This window comes from Pinus tabuliformis, chromosome 2_1 (genome assembly GCF_031772625.1).
Source record: "Pinus tabuliformis cultivar Carrire ecotype Pingquan chromosome 2_1, CPIR1, whole genome shotgun sequence".
NCBI lineage: Eukaryota > Viridiplantae > Streptophyta > Pinopsida > Pinales > Pinaceae > Pinus > Pinus tabuliformis.
This window is the reverse complement of record NC_142299.1, coordinates 144,121,004-144,135,730: the sequence shown is the minus strand read 5'-3', so window position 1 is coordinate 144,135,730 and position 14,727 is coordinate 144,121,004.

Sequence of the window (14,727 nt, the reverse complement as noted above, 5' to 3'; positions counted from 1 at the left end):
CCCTTCGATATCTACAGTGACTCCCTGCAATCTTCCCATAGGTAGGATCTTCTATTGGTTTTCCATTCATAGTTGGATAGGAGACCATTGCAGCGTAGGCCTCCCCATGCGCTCCCATATCTGCTTTGGCAGAACGTTCGCATCTAATCCCAAGTCCAGAATCACTTGATCCATCTCGTATTCTCTGATTTGCACGGTCAATATCATTTCTCTTCATGTCCTCGTCGCATGCTTTCCAACCTTCCTGACTACGCGTGGTTCACCTGGCGTGGTCCCTGCGCAACTATTAATGAGTTCCTGTAGCCCTTTTACAGCGTCGCTGTCATGCAGCAGCTTCATGCATGTCTCTAGGAACGTTGTGAGCATTGATGGGTCCATGTCTAGCTCTGCCCTTCCTTTACTTCCTGAAGTTGAGGCCTTAATGAAGCTCTCCCTAGCTTCCATGAAGGTTTCCTTAGCGCGCTCCAAATCAAACTCTAGTTCTTTCGTTGGAGCCTTGCGAACCCAAGTACTCTCTTTAGGCTACTTGCCCTTGTCATCCCCTGTCGTAATTCCACTTCAGAGCATGATGTTTACATTCAGGTCCTCCTCGCGTGGCTCCGACCTCATCATTTGCAGGTTCTGAGTCGGGGGAGGTTGGAGTACTCCCTTATCGCGCAACCTTGCTATCAGTGTGGGACAATCCTCCGTGTCATGATCAAACAATTTACAATACAAGCACGATGGACACGTCATATTCATACAATCGCAGGCATAATGTCCTAGCCCTCCGCAATTGTAACATATGAGTTGTCCGCACCCTCTCCGAAATCCTCCTCCCCCTCGGCCTCATCCGTGCCCCTAAAATCCAGTGCGTGCCATTCCAGCGTTTTGGTCAAGGGGCCGCATTTCACCCTGAACTCTGTAAGTAGGAGTCCTATCCATCATCAGCTCATAACTTCTACAGTAAAGCTCATCATATCCTACTAACCAACAAAAATTACAAAACAATTGTCGAGAATTCTGCGTGTACTTCTGCAATAAGTGGCAATTGTCTGTGGCATGCTTTCCCCTATTTGAAAAATCATGCACCATAATGTAGGTGTCGCGCTAGACCCTGCTTGTGCCTCTGGCCTCAATGGCATTGGTCCCCCTCTTGTGAGGTAATTTGCAAACACCGGGCAATGGTCCTTGTCATGTCCCTGACCCTTGCATTTTACGCACCATACTTCTTCACGCACCTCTGGGTGAACTGTTCGGAGATGAGAGCTTGGCTTATAGAAGGAATTGTCTGCGTGGGAACTATAGGTGACCTCATTGGAGAGCCAAGCATGTTCCTTGATAAGTGGGGGTGTTCATCTGTGGACGAAAAGAAGAAACATGGAGGGGTATGGTCTTGATTTGTAGCCCAAAATGTAATCTGGGACCCAGGCTCGAACTTCTCTCTGGCTTCGGCTCTCTCAGTGAGATTGATTCGTAACGCAGAGAACTTAGGCAAGGTGTTCTGCCAGGAGGGCGGGTGATAGTGCGGGGGCTTGCGCATTTACTCAGGTAATTCAACTCATTTTTCCTTATGTAGTGGTTAACATGTGGAATGCTCAAGTAGTGTGGCCCAATTGCTAGTCCGACCAGTTCGAAAAGGGGTCATTATTCTCCTGTGGGTGGCTTTGGAGAGCATTCTCCCTCTTCTTCTTGTGTATTTGTCTCGGGTGGCCCCGAAGTTCTTTATGCCTAGTGGAGACTCAGGTGTCGGTGTCTTTAAGGGCTCCTAAGAGTAAGTGAAGTCGAAGTAGAAGGGTTGGGGATAACTATGAGAGGTGCATTCTCGTAGAGATCTAGCGTTGTATCTATGTGGAGGTTGCAATTAGGGGTAACTTGTCTGTATTGTGCTACCTTTATAGAAGAGTTGAACAGTTGCGACATTGGTTAATTGAAGTGTCAATTGTAGATACTTGTATTATCTTTGTGAGAGGAGCTGGATTTACTGGAAATTCTTTAATTGCCTCACATAACTGGTGTGGGGAGGCAACATACTCTCCTCTTTCACAGTTAAGAAGTTAAGAAGTGTATACACTGTTGTTGTGGTTTGATCATTTATCATTTTAAAAAATAATAAAAAAGTTTCGCCTACCCAAAAACAACTTAAAAAAAACCACACAATAAATTTCTTGCCATCTCCCTTCCCACTTCGATAGTGGTACCATTGAAATCCCTTTGAAAAAAAGCCAATAAATTATGTGGATGTGGAGTTGTTGAAGACAAATTGGGTATTGAGGGGATGCTAAACGCACATGTTTGAAGAGAATCAAGGTAGTGCACATGCAATCAAGAATTAAAATGCAATGAGGAATTAAACGCACATGCATCGAGAGTGATGGTAACCCTCGAAGTCTGAAACTGCCATTTTTCCTTGGAAACAAGCAAGCTCTACGTGATAGTTAATATTAATCTATGTTTTGATACACATCTTTATAAGTATTTTATTCATTAAAAGACTATTCAACGCTGAGTATTGTTTATAGTTGTTATAATCGCGACAACTCATCGCCAGATTCCCGGGATTGTCCTTTGACTTTAAGGATTCATTAATGGAGTTGCGTGACAACTGCTGCCCTATTGCCATGTTATGATACCATTATATTTTTCCATTTTAAATGGTTTATCCCAGTGAGATTCATTATATTAACACACTACTTACTTTTCTTTTAAATGATTTATGCAAGTGGGGAGGGGGGACGCTGGATATTTTATTCATTAAAGACAATTCACCGCTGGATTCCCTCCGTTGTGAGTATTGTTTATAGAAAAGTATTGTTTAGGGATGTTCACGGAAACCGCCATGAAGCACTACGTGAGAGTTAATATTAATCTATATATACATTGATAAGTATTTTATTCATTAAAGACAACTGACCGCTGGATATTTTATTCATTAGAGACAACTGACCGCTGGATTCCCTCCATTGTGAGTATTGTTTATAGATTTGTTATAATAGCGATAACTCATTTGACTTTGACGATTCATTTTGGAGTTGCTATAATTGTGACAATTGATGTCGAATTTCATATGCTCGTGAGTTTTCATTACCATGTATTATATTAACACTCTACTTACAAGTGTTAAATTCTTAAGCCCCACTCCCTATTTCCACAATAGGACAATCGACTTTCTGACACTTTCCTTCATTTCATGACTTTCACCTAATTCGGCTTTTCTTTTGAGTATAATTCATGGTTTCTATAAGTTAATAAAAACTTTAAACAATCTATGAAATAAACAAATATATTAAATTATATTGATAATGTTAATGTTTTTTTGCAAAGATGTTTCAACGTGTGGTGTTATGAAGCATCTTTAATATAATTATATATTTTTTTGTATTAGCAAAGTCTACCAGTTATGTGATAGCTTCTACTCAAAACTTCATGATGTAATATGTCTTACTTTTTCATTTATAGGGCAATGTATTATCACATGGGCATTTTTTTTATTATTATTTTGTCGTTGTTTTCAATGATATAATATGTTTCATTTTTTATTTATAAGAAAACGTATCATCATATAGGTATTATTTTATTTTATTTTTTTATTGTTTTTAAGTATAGAAATGTTATATTTTTTAATATTTTTTTATTTTTAAATACTAGGGATGAAAACTTAATTTGAATTAACAATTTGAATGTTTTTTCTAATTAGATATTTTCTCCAAAAACACTATTATTATGTCTTAACTATTATTGAGTTAAGTTTATTTTAATGAAATCTTTTTTTATATTAATTTGAAAACATTTAGGATTACATAGTATCTAGAGAATGGTGTTGTCTAAAAATACTATTGGTGTTGGCCAGTATGACGAATAATCATTGAGTTTATTGGCTTATATATAGACTATATCAAACGTGAATACCATAGGAAAAACCATGGATACCCATTTACATGGACCCTGAAACCATTGGTTATTTCACTGAGTCAATTTTACTCAAACAACCGTAACAAATTTTGTCTTCGTTTTCTAAATATTTAATTCATTTTCATCCATATTCAACATCTTAAGATCCGATATATAATAATTATTCATAATATGTTATATCCCAAGAAATTGTAAAATGAAAAAAGTGTAGAAATATATTTTCTCATATTGAGAGAAAAAGAATTAGCCTACATAAGAAATTAATACTTGTACTTCAATTATAATTAATTATCACAATTATAACACACTAAAAAAGGAAAAATTATTAGAAATAGGGTATGAATGGAATATACAAGGAGTTGTGAGATCTCCAATATTTTCATACCCCAAATCATCTCTACTCATCATCCATTAGATATTTCCTTTTATTCAATTTATACCCCACAACATAGTACATTATTTTTTTCCATATTTTCTTTTATTCAATTCCTACCCAAAGCATAAGGCATTTTTTTTTTGAGATCTCTTTTTATTCCATTCATACTATGTTACTTTTTATATATAATTGAGTTTTCTTTAACTAAAAGCCACTAACAAATCATATCATGAATATACTTGCAGATTAATTGCATCTTTAAATTTGAAAATATCATGAATATAATTACAAATTAAAACTAATATTGGGAAATGAAAAAAAATATTTCCAAAATCAAATAACAACATAGAAATCCAACCACGTTGCTTAATAACTTGCACAACAATATTAGTAAATGTGATTGATATACTGTAAAAACATCATTTTCCATCATCTATATGTTAATCAACTTTTATAAATAAGATCAATCAACATAATTTAATAAAAAACTATAAATATAAAACAAAACTAATTCATATATTTATAATAGATTTTTGAATTTTAATAGCATTTTTAATTTAAATTTAAGTTATAAAAAATATATTATTTATTTATTTTACCAAACTAAATATTATAGATTATTATATAAATATTTAGTCTAAAAAACACAACATCATTGTGTATTGTAACTCTGACCATTAAATTTATGTGTACCAATGATTACAAAATTGATCATAATTATGTATTATAATGTATTACTAGAAATTTCCCCAAAAAGTGCAAAGATACAGTGATAGGATTATTGATATTGATTGCTCATGTTGTCATAAATTTTGTATGGACGTCGCGCACCTTATTATCTGCAGCGCGTCACCCTGGTTAATTTGCTTAGTAATGTGCAGTCCAAGCCAAGGCATTAGACTGATCAATTCATGGTGATAGTCCTAAAACTTGTCATTTTGATCATGCCCATCGTGTCTTATCACCTTGGTTTCCTTATCGAGAAAATTTTCCCTTATCCCATCCTCTAGCTTCTTAACTTCCGCTTCCGCCAGAGCGCTTTTCTTCCTTAATCGCACCCATTCTTTCATCAGTTCTTGGAGCCTAATATCATTTTGTTGAATGTCTTCGTCAGATTCCGCGCGTTCTTTCTCCATTTCTTCTAACTACGTGGTCCCTCCTCCTAGGGCATGTCAACCCTTCATATCCCAGGGCGCTACTATGTGCGGACTAGGACTGCGGTTATCCATTAGGAGGACAACGGTTACTCCAAAACCTAGCCTCGACATCGTCTGTCATGTTAGTTTCTTGCACGTCACTCTATACACCCATAGGACTGCTAGTACGTGCAGGTCCCAATCACTTCGCTGCACGCTACATACCTTGTTCAAAGCTTCGCACACTTCGCTAAATGCCTGTGTATGGTTACCCTTCTGCGCGATCATCTTTTTTTCACCATGTTTCTCCCCTTTGAGGAGCTTTTCACATTTCTGCCCTCCCAACACCTATGCATGGACCGTATCAATCAACGTGAAGTTCACATGCTTTCATGCAGGTTGTTTGTCATAGGCTTGTACCCATCTGGATAGATGCGCGCGCGGACTATCCCATCCCTGGTATTTATTTTTCAATCGCATTATAGGCTTCCCAAACCAGGCACGCATCATCCTCCTACATGCGTGCCAGTCTCCAAAGCTTCCTTGGTGTGTACCCCACCACCTTGTGATCGTAGTGCGCAGTACCCATTTGGTGGGCTCCAGTATTGTAGCAATAATGCTACAACTCCTGGAGCTTCCTATCTCTAATTTTATCAACCCGGTAGTTCGTACAAACTTGGAAGCGACGGTGTTGTATGCACAAGTACTAGCTCTTGTCGCAGCTGTCGCTTGGTCAGCTGGCACAAGTCCGCTAGGGCTCAAGCCAACTTCTATATGTTCTCAGAAGAAGCTTTCTAAATGATGGACGAAGGCTATCTGAAAGGAAATTAACCTACTTTGCAAGAATGAACTGAAAGCCAACAAAACAGGGAAACCCTAGTAAACCCTAATCTGACTAGTCTAATCTCTATGATGCAATGGTGGGAATGCAAACTTCTAGAAATGATGCCATTACTTCTAGTGATATGAGATGCATGAATTTAAGCTACTTCTACTGAAAAGAACATTGTTTTTGTATTTTTTCTTAAGTGGTTGGAGTTATTATTATTTTGTTTCTTATTAGGGTTTTACTGTGCAGGGGTAGTTCGAAGGGAAAGAAAGCTTGGGAAAGGTCAGGAGGGCTAGGAGAGGTTCCAGGGGATCCCTAACGTCGTTCCACAAAAGTCCACAACATTCAGGTGCTCAGCAACCGAGTTTGAAGGCTTCTACAGGATGTCTCCAGGGGATCCTACAGGAAGCTCGAGATTTCTACAGGAAGTCTGCTAACTTCTACAGTATGGTCTGTGGTTGGAGTTTTGGGTGATGGAGGAGTGGAGGAGTTGTATGGGTGGATAGGTAGGATGGAAAGGGAGCATATGATGGCTCAGGGACAGAGATATGAGATGAGGAAAGAGTGGGTACAGTTGGTTGGTGGATAGAAGGGTGGAAGCAATGAAAAGTCCAAAAAGGTGGAGCTACGTGAACAGTAGAAGTGTTGGAAGGCAAACGAGCTGAACAGAAGTTGGGTAGGTGACTTGGGCGCGTTGAGAAGAAGAAGAAGATAACAGAGTGATGCAACGCAGTGTAAAGGAAACAAATCTGCACAAAACCGAGAATTCATCAACCTATCCTAACTGTGTTATTAAATCAACGAACAACAATGTAAACTTCAGAGAAAAATCGTGCATGGAGTTGGAATGAAGAAGTACTGCTCAATATCAGAATGCATGGATGGATCTACAATTGAAATGACTGTGTTGCAGCTTGAATGAAAGTATAAGACTGTGTTTTTTTGTGTGGTTGGTACGGTCTACACCCCCAATCTCTAAACAGAGATGGCAGTGAGTGCACTGTCAACCTTTTCTTGGAGCTCTAAATGAATGCTAATCCTCCTACTCTAATCTAAGCAACTCAAAGCACTTGAACCGTAAACTAATCCTACTCAATCACATAAAAGAAATCAAATCAGCAGACTATAATTTCCAAATGCATGTCAAAACAGAGGAATAAAGTGCTGAAAGGAAAGACAAGTAACAATACAAGGAAAAGGAGGTCTATTGCTCTTAGGTTGGGCCCTAACCTGAGAGCTATAGCTCCCTTAAAAACTCAGAATTGAATCCAAAGCTGCCTGCCTTTATTGAATAATCATGAGTCTAACATCATGCCAAAACTGGCTTACAAAAAGCAAAAACCGAGCTGTAGCTCGTGCTTAGAAATTGCAACAGTAGTTCAAAAGTTCAAAAAGCTCCTATCAAAGGCCACGACCTTAATATTTATACATGATGAGGATCAAGCTGGCTTCCTCAATTAGTGGAGCTCGACTGTCCAACTAAAAGTAAACTGCTGTAAATTGATGTTCCTGTAGAACCCGTTGGTTGCCTTTAAGCTCGGTGGGGAAAGATGTTGGAGCTCGGAGTTAGGGTGGAGATCACGAGGGAGGTCATTTAAGGCTGTAGAAAACCTCCCTATAAACCTGCAATGCCACCTTTGCTGTCTCCTTGTCTCCTTCTGCGTGGTCTTTGCTCCCTTTAATGCCAAAAAACCTGAAATCATCATGTATTAGCCACATAGATATAATGCCTGCCCTTCTTCCTACAAATAACACAAATATACTAAGAAATGAATGCATAAGCGATAAAAGATGAAGGGTTGAGCAAGGTAAGTAGGCCAAATGAGCCCAAATTGTTACCAAAAATTGGGGCTCATCATCACCCCCCAGCTAAAATATTTGCTCATACTTGAGCAACTTATTCCAAATCTTCATCCTTCATTGCTTTTACTACTACCCTTACATCCCAAGCCTCTGTGGTAGTGTCCTCCTTGTTGATATGAAACCCAGCTTTCCTGTTCACCTCTTCCCATTATTCACTGTCATCCTTCTCTGTGCTGCCTTCAGTCAATCCTAGCAGCAGTGGTGGGCTGAGTTTAAGGCCAATCCAGCTGGCCTGGAGGCTTTGCATGGATTTCTTGTAAAGGTCTACCCTTACCAAAGCTTCCCTCATCCGAGTTGGGGTATGGTACTCTCGGATTTTCAAACTGTGTGCCAATGTATTCCACCTGCGTGTGCATGATTGGGTAGCATTTTCTCCTAACAGTCTTTCCATGTCTTCAAAATGAGCTATGGCTTGGGCCTGTTGATCTATATATCTTAATGAAGCTATAGGATCAGTAGACAAGTGTTGGTGTGCTGAGATGAGTGCAACTGGATCCTTTGGTTCTGCCCGAATGAGCAATGGCTCGTTTAATTCTCGGTTCATGACTGATTTTGTTTCTGCTGCTCTTTGATCCTCATGGTTCAACTATGAAGCGAACGCCATCAATTGCATATCACCCAAGGCAGTATTGGGGTCCCAGGAAACTTCATTAGGCAAGGCCAAATTGTGGAGGTAGAACTCTGCTAATTTGGCTTTATCTTCTGACGAACTAGTACTGCACAACTCAGAAAATTGCTGTGGGTATTGGATCTGAGAAATACCTCTTTGTGCCAAGGTATTTATTTGTAACTGCAGCCATTGGTATTTCAAGTACAAACCATCGGATTTTGCAGGTTGTCTGCACTGTATTGCCTCCATGGCCCAACTGGCCATGCAGGCCAATTGTGCTTCTTTTTGCTGCAGCTATTCTTTTATAGCTTACACTTCAATTTGTGCTTGCTGTTCTGCTTCCTGTAGAAGTGTCATTGGCTCCTCAAGGCCGGTGGTCAGCTCCTTTTTGCCTTTTTGTTCTTCTGTGGTGTCTTTGGAGGATGTACCTGCCCCTTCCCTCAGCTCCTGTAGCTGCAATCTTAGCTTCTGGTTTTCTTCCTGTAAGTACACTCTTTGGAAATTAGCCACATGTTTAGCCATGGCTAATTCACTCCTGACCTCCTTGAGTTTCCTTGTAAGGGACCTATGTCCACCACACCCTTTGACTTGGCGATCTTCATCCACGTGTGTGTACGGACTCTTTCTTCCTCTAATGCAAAAAACAGGGGTACAGTAAATTTCTGCGGTATGATTTTGCCCGCCTCTAGAAAGGTGTAGTATGAACTCAGACTAGGCTGAGGGCTGGGCTCTGGTATATGTTCTTTTTCAGCCTCTTTAGGTGGCTCTACCTCGCCTTCCCCTGGTGGTGATGAGGGTCCTTCTCCTTCCATCTTCTCTGTTTCCTGTAGCCGGGCCAGAGTGTCCTGTAGAACATTTTCAGCCTCCTGTAGCCGAGCTTTTTCAGTCAACAGGTCTAACTTTTCTTGCCACATAGTTTTCTTTGGGCTCCCCCTCTCATAGGTGACTGATATCCTCGAGGGGGACGTTTCCTTGGGCGATGTAGGGGCATCTTCAATAATAATCGGGCTGCTGGACGGAGGCTGTGGCTTGTCCGTCTTTATCCTAACACTTCTTCGAGCTTTAAAGTATAGAGGGGTCTCCCTCTTCCTTTTCTCTTTTGGCTTAGGTGGCGTGCTGAGGCCAGCCAGTACAGCTGCTGCCTCCCTTTCACGGATATCAGCTTTCTTCTCCTTGGGTTTCACCTTTTCAGGGCTTCCTGTAGAAGACCCTGTTTTAGTCAATTTTGGGCTTCCTGTAGAAGACCCTGTTTTGGTAATTTTCGGGCTTCCTATAGAAGACCCTTTTTCAATAATCTTCGAGCTTCCTGTAGAATCCTGTTTCTGCTTTCCTGTAGACACTGGTGTCACCACCTTGGCTTGCTTTGCTGCATGATTTTTGCTTTTTGTTTTGGTTGCGGGTGCTGATGTGGACCTTCTCAGCTTTGTTCGTTCTACTCTGCAACCTTTTCTCTCTTGCTGACAAGATGGGTGTGTCACCTTTTTCCTCAGCATCATTTTTCTCGTGCTTCCTCCTTTGTTCTTTTTTCTGCACTGTGGTCGGGGTCTTCTGGCCTTTTTCTTTCTTTCCCGCGGCCACTGATTCTTTTTCCTCACTACTGGAGGAACCACTTTCTTCAGTCAACATCCTTATGTCTCCATCTCTTGTCAAATTTCTGAATGCTTCCCATGAGAGGGGAACCTTATACGAATGAAGCACATCCTCCACAAGAAGTTTGATCAATCCATGGTGGGCTACCTGATCTGGTATGCCTTCTTTTAACTTTGTGGCACACTCAATTAGAGACTGTAGCAGGAAATAAGGAATGCTCAATTTTTTTTCTACAGGAAGATCAATCTGGTGCCTTAATTCAGTGAGCAACCTAAAGTGATACCCGTACACAATGCTAAAACGGCCTTCACAGGTTATATACTTCATGATCTGCAGGCTAACTTCATTCCATGGTGGCAGCAAACTGGTTCAACACACCCCATTTTTGTCCTCCGAGAATTCCTCCTCAGGTGGAAAGAATTCTTTCTTTGCCTGCTGGCTCAACTTCCTTTCTTCCTTTTCCCATGGCAAACCCATTGGAAGTTCAGTAATTCGACTGATATATTGCGGGGTGAGCTTGAGGCTTAGGCCCCTGAAGTTCACGGTGGCCAATGTTTTGGATTTCGTCCTCAAAGCTTGTAAAAATTCTTCTGCCACTTCGTCGTCATTACCCTGCAACTTGTCACAAAAGGATATCCATTGCACCCGTGTGAAGAGCTCCACCACCTCCTGGTTTTCTCTTAACTTTGATGAATTAGTGGGTTCCCGTCTAATAAACCCACCCGACATGATAAAAACTGTTGTTAGAGGTGGCGAATGCGGAAGAAATTTGGCCTACTGAGACAGAGCGTAGAATTACGCTTTTGTCATGCACATAATCCACGAAACTTATCCCTGAGGACCTTAACACAGTTTAATTACACTGACATCCTGTAGAACGAAAGTCTATGCACAGTAGACAATACTTGCAACAACTTTCTACGACCAGACTGTAGACGACGATTCTGCCACCTTTAAAAACCAATTGCATGGAGAGTTCAGGGTTACCTTTTTATCTGCCACCTTTTTACGTGAGGAACCCGCCTTCCTGTAGAAACAACTTTCCTGTAGGAGCAGCGCGTGATTCCTGGGGAAGACTGCAGTTGGTCTGCACTCTCGGTGTTGCTTCACAGCCGTTCTGATAGCCAAAGGCTTGGAGTTTCGAACTGCAGAGGGATCCGAATGTTCACTCGAGCTTCAAACGGGGAATGATAAATGCATGCGGGCAATCTAGCCGATTAGATTGAATCGGCGGAATCCGTGGCGCGGGGGTGAGCTGTCCCCGTCGGACCGTTGGATGACGTCGTTCCATCATTTGTCTGCGAGTTCACTTACTACCGCATCATCCCTCCAGTAGATCCGCCGTCGTTTCTTCTGCTAAATCTGTATTTCCCGATGGGGATTGTTCTCACTTGTGTGCTGCCCATTCCTTTTGTCACGACCGCCACCCAAACATCCGACTGGACCATTAACCGGTCGACGTGGCCAGTCAACTGGCCATACAGCCGCTCAACCCATTCACTTCACACTTTGCAAACAATTTAAAGTAAAATTCATGCAATCTGACGGAAGAAAGGGTCGAGACACTTACCTGCACGGCTGCAACACGATTTTTCGGGTTTTGGACGATGATGAATGGATCTATCTACTGCTGGTGAATTTGCACAGGCCCGGAGGTTCACGTTTACAGGTTGCCGACGATGGAGTTGATGCTTGGCTGCATGCATCCGCGTTTCCATTCATATGGCCAGCGCTGTGAATAGTATACACTCTAGCGGGCTTAATTGTTACAGGACTCCCGCGGGATGTCTTGTAACAATTCTTCCTCCTTGGGTGCATGCTGCATGACGAAGGATCTGGCCTCCCGATCACGCTCCCAGGGCTTCTGGATGACTAGGATGGATATGGTATGAGATCTCAGCGTTTTTTTATTTAAAAATTGTTTTTTCTTGATAACTCATCGATCTGCTTTGCTGGTGCAGGTAACTTCGTTGCATGTCGACAAGGATGGCAGGACGAGGTGACAACAATGTGCAAGGGAGATAACAATAGCTTGCATGCGTCCAAACCGATCCTTAGTCGTTAGATCTCCTCATAAAATGGATTCTGGGCTGTCCTGAACTTCTACAGGAAGTTTCCTGTAGAAATATAGAGCTTCCTGTAGAAAGGTTGCGTTTCCTGTAGAAAGTCTGCACCTTCCTGTAGAAAATCTGCATCTTCCTGTAGAAAATCCAAGCCGTGATAAAATTGCACATACCTTGGAGAGAATGAGTATTCTTGGAGGAGGTGCTAGTGAGGTCTCCTGACAGCATGATAAGGATCCTTGGCTTTGAGTTGAGAGGCTTCTTCTCCTCCATAGAACACCTGCAACCTGCATGCAATTTTACATTATGAACTTGCTGTCCTTGTCTTTTGTGCTTATTGTTTTTTCTTTCTTTTTTTCTTCTTTTTTCTTTTTTCCTTTTTTTTTTTTTTGAAAGATAACAGGGGCGCCTCAATGAGGTTTTCACCCTTGCCATCTGCCTTAAGCGCCTCAGAGAGGTTTTCACTCAAGGATCTTTTTCAAAAAAAATTCTCTCTTTTTTTTTTTAAAAGATAATAGGGGCGCCTCAATGAGGTTTTCACCCCTACCACCTGCCTTGGGCACCTCAAAAAGGTTTTCACCCCAGGATCTTTATTATTATTTTTTTTTAGATCTTTCAGGGTATGCCCAAAGGAGAGGCAGAACCCTTCTCTATGACCAACACTGATTTCTCCATAGTTTTGATGAACTCTTGTCTTGAGAGAGGTTTCCTGTATATCTTCAATTGATGCCCATTGAAAAGCATGGGGATGGCTTCCTCATCAATGGTCCGAATAAGAACAGATCCATTGTCATGACATTTTTCTACTGCATATGGTCCTACCCATCTGGTTCTCAGCTTCCCTTTGAAATCTTTGTATCTGGAGTCATACAACAAGGCCCAATCTCCCGGCTGAAATTGCTTGTCATGGAGATGTTGGTCATGCCACACCTTTCTCTGAAGTTGAACCACTTCCGAGTGAAGGAGGGCCTGCATCCGGTGCTCGTCCAGTCCATTCAGCTGCAATAACCTTTCTTGTTGTGCATGGCTGAGATCTAGATCTAGCTGAGCTGCCATCCTCAAAGTGTTGTACTCGAACTCAATGGACAACAAAGCTTTCTTCCCATAGACCAGCTCATAAGGTGTGAAGCCGGTGGTGGTCTTCTAGGTTGTGTTGTAAGCCCATGTGGCCTTAACCAGGCGATCTTCCCAGTCTTTTCTACTGCTGCTCACCACCTTAGTCAAGATCCCTTCTAATGCTCTATTGGTGACTTCCACCTGCCCATTTGCTTGAGGGTGATAGGGGGTGGAAGTCCTATGCTTGATCTTGTGGTGAGCTAGTAAGTCTTCAACCAGGTTGGATGTGAACTGGCTCCCTTGGTCGGTGACTAGCTCTCTTGGGTAGCCAAACTTGTAGAAGATGTTTTCTCTTAAGAACTCGGCCACGTTTTCTTCTGTTGCTACTTTGATTGCTTTAGTCTCTACCCACTTTGTCAGGTAGTCAGTACACACAATGATGTAAGACCTTTGCCTCGAAGGAGGGTTGATTGGACCCACAAAGTCCATACCCCACTTCTCAAATGGCTCAAGAGTCACTTGAGGTTGGAGAGGCATCTCATCCCTTTGAGTCGGTTTCCCCATTCTTTGGCATTGGTCACATTGGCTGATATATCTTCTGACATCTTGATGAAGTGTGGGCCAATAGTAGCCTGCCTGCAGGATCTTGAAGGTAGTCCTCTTTGCTGCAAAATGTCCCCCACAAGGCCCATCATGACAGGTGAGGAGGATATCAAAGACTTCCTCCTCCCTTACACAACGCCTTAAGATCTGATGAGGGCCAAGTTTGAACAGATTGCCCCCGATCCAAGTAAATGAGGCACTTTTGCTGATGATTCTGCTCTTCTCTCTTGAAGATAGGGGCGGAGGGAACTGTGCTGAAACAAGGTAGTTTTCTATATCAGCAAACCATGGAGAGAGTGATGAGATAGCAAACATATGTTCATCGGGCATCTGGTCATCCACTGTTCCATCCTCATCTGCAGACAAATCCAATCTAGATAAAAAGTAAGCAACAACATTTTCTTTACCTGGTTTGTCAACAATGGTCAAATCAAACTGCTACAACAAAAGTAACCATCTAATAATACGAGCATTCACATCTGGTTTATTCATTAAATATCTAATTGCAACATGGTCAGTATGTACAAACGTTTGATAGCCAGTGATATAATGTCGGAACTTGTTCAGTGCATGGACCACATCCAAAAACTCTTTTTCAGTTACAGTGTAATTCAGCTCAGCTTTGGACAAGTTTTTACTAACAAAGTAAATGGCATATGGAAGTTTTTGTTCAACTTGTCCTAAAGCTGCACCTATGGCTTTGTTCGAGG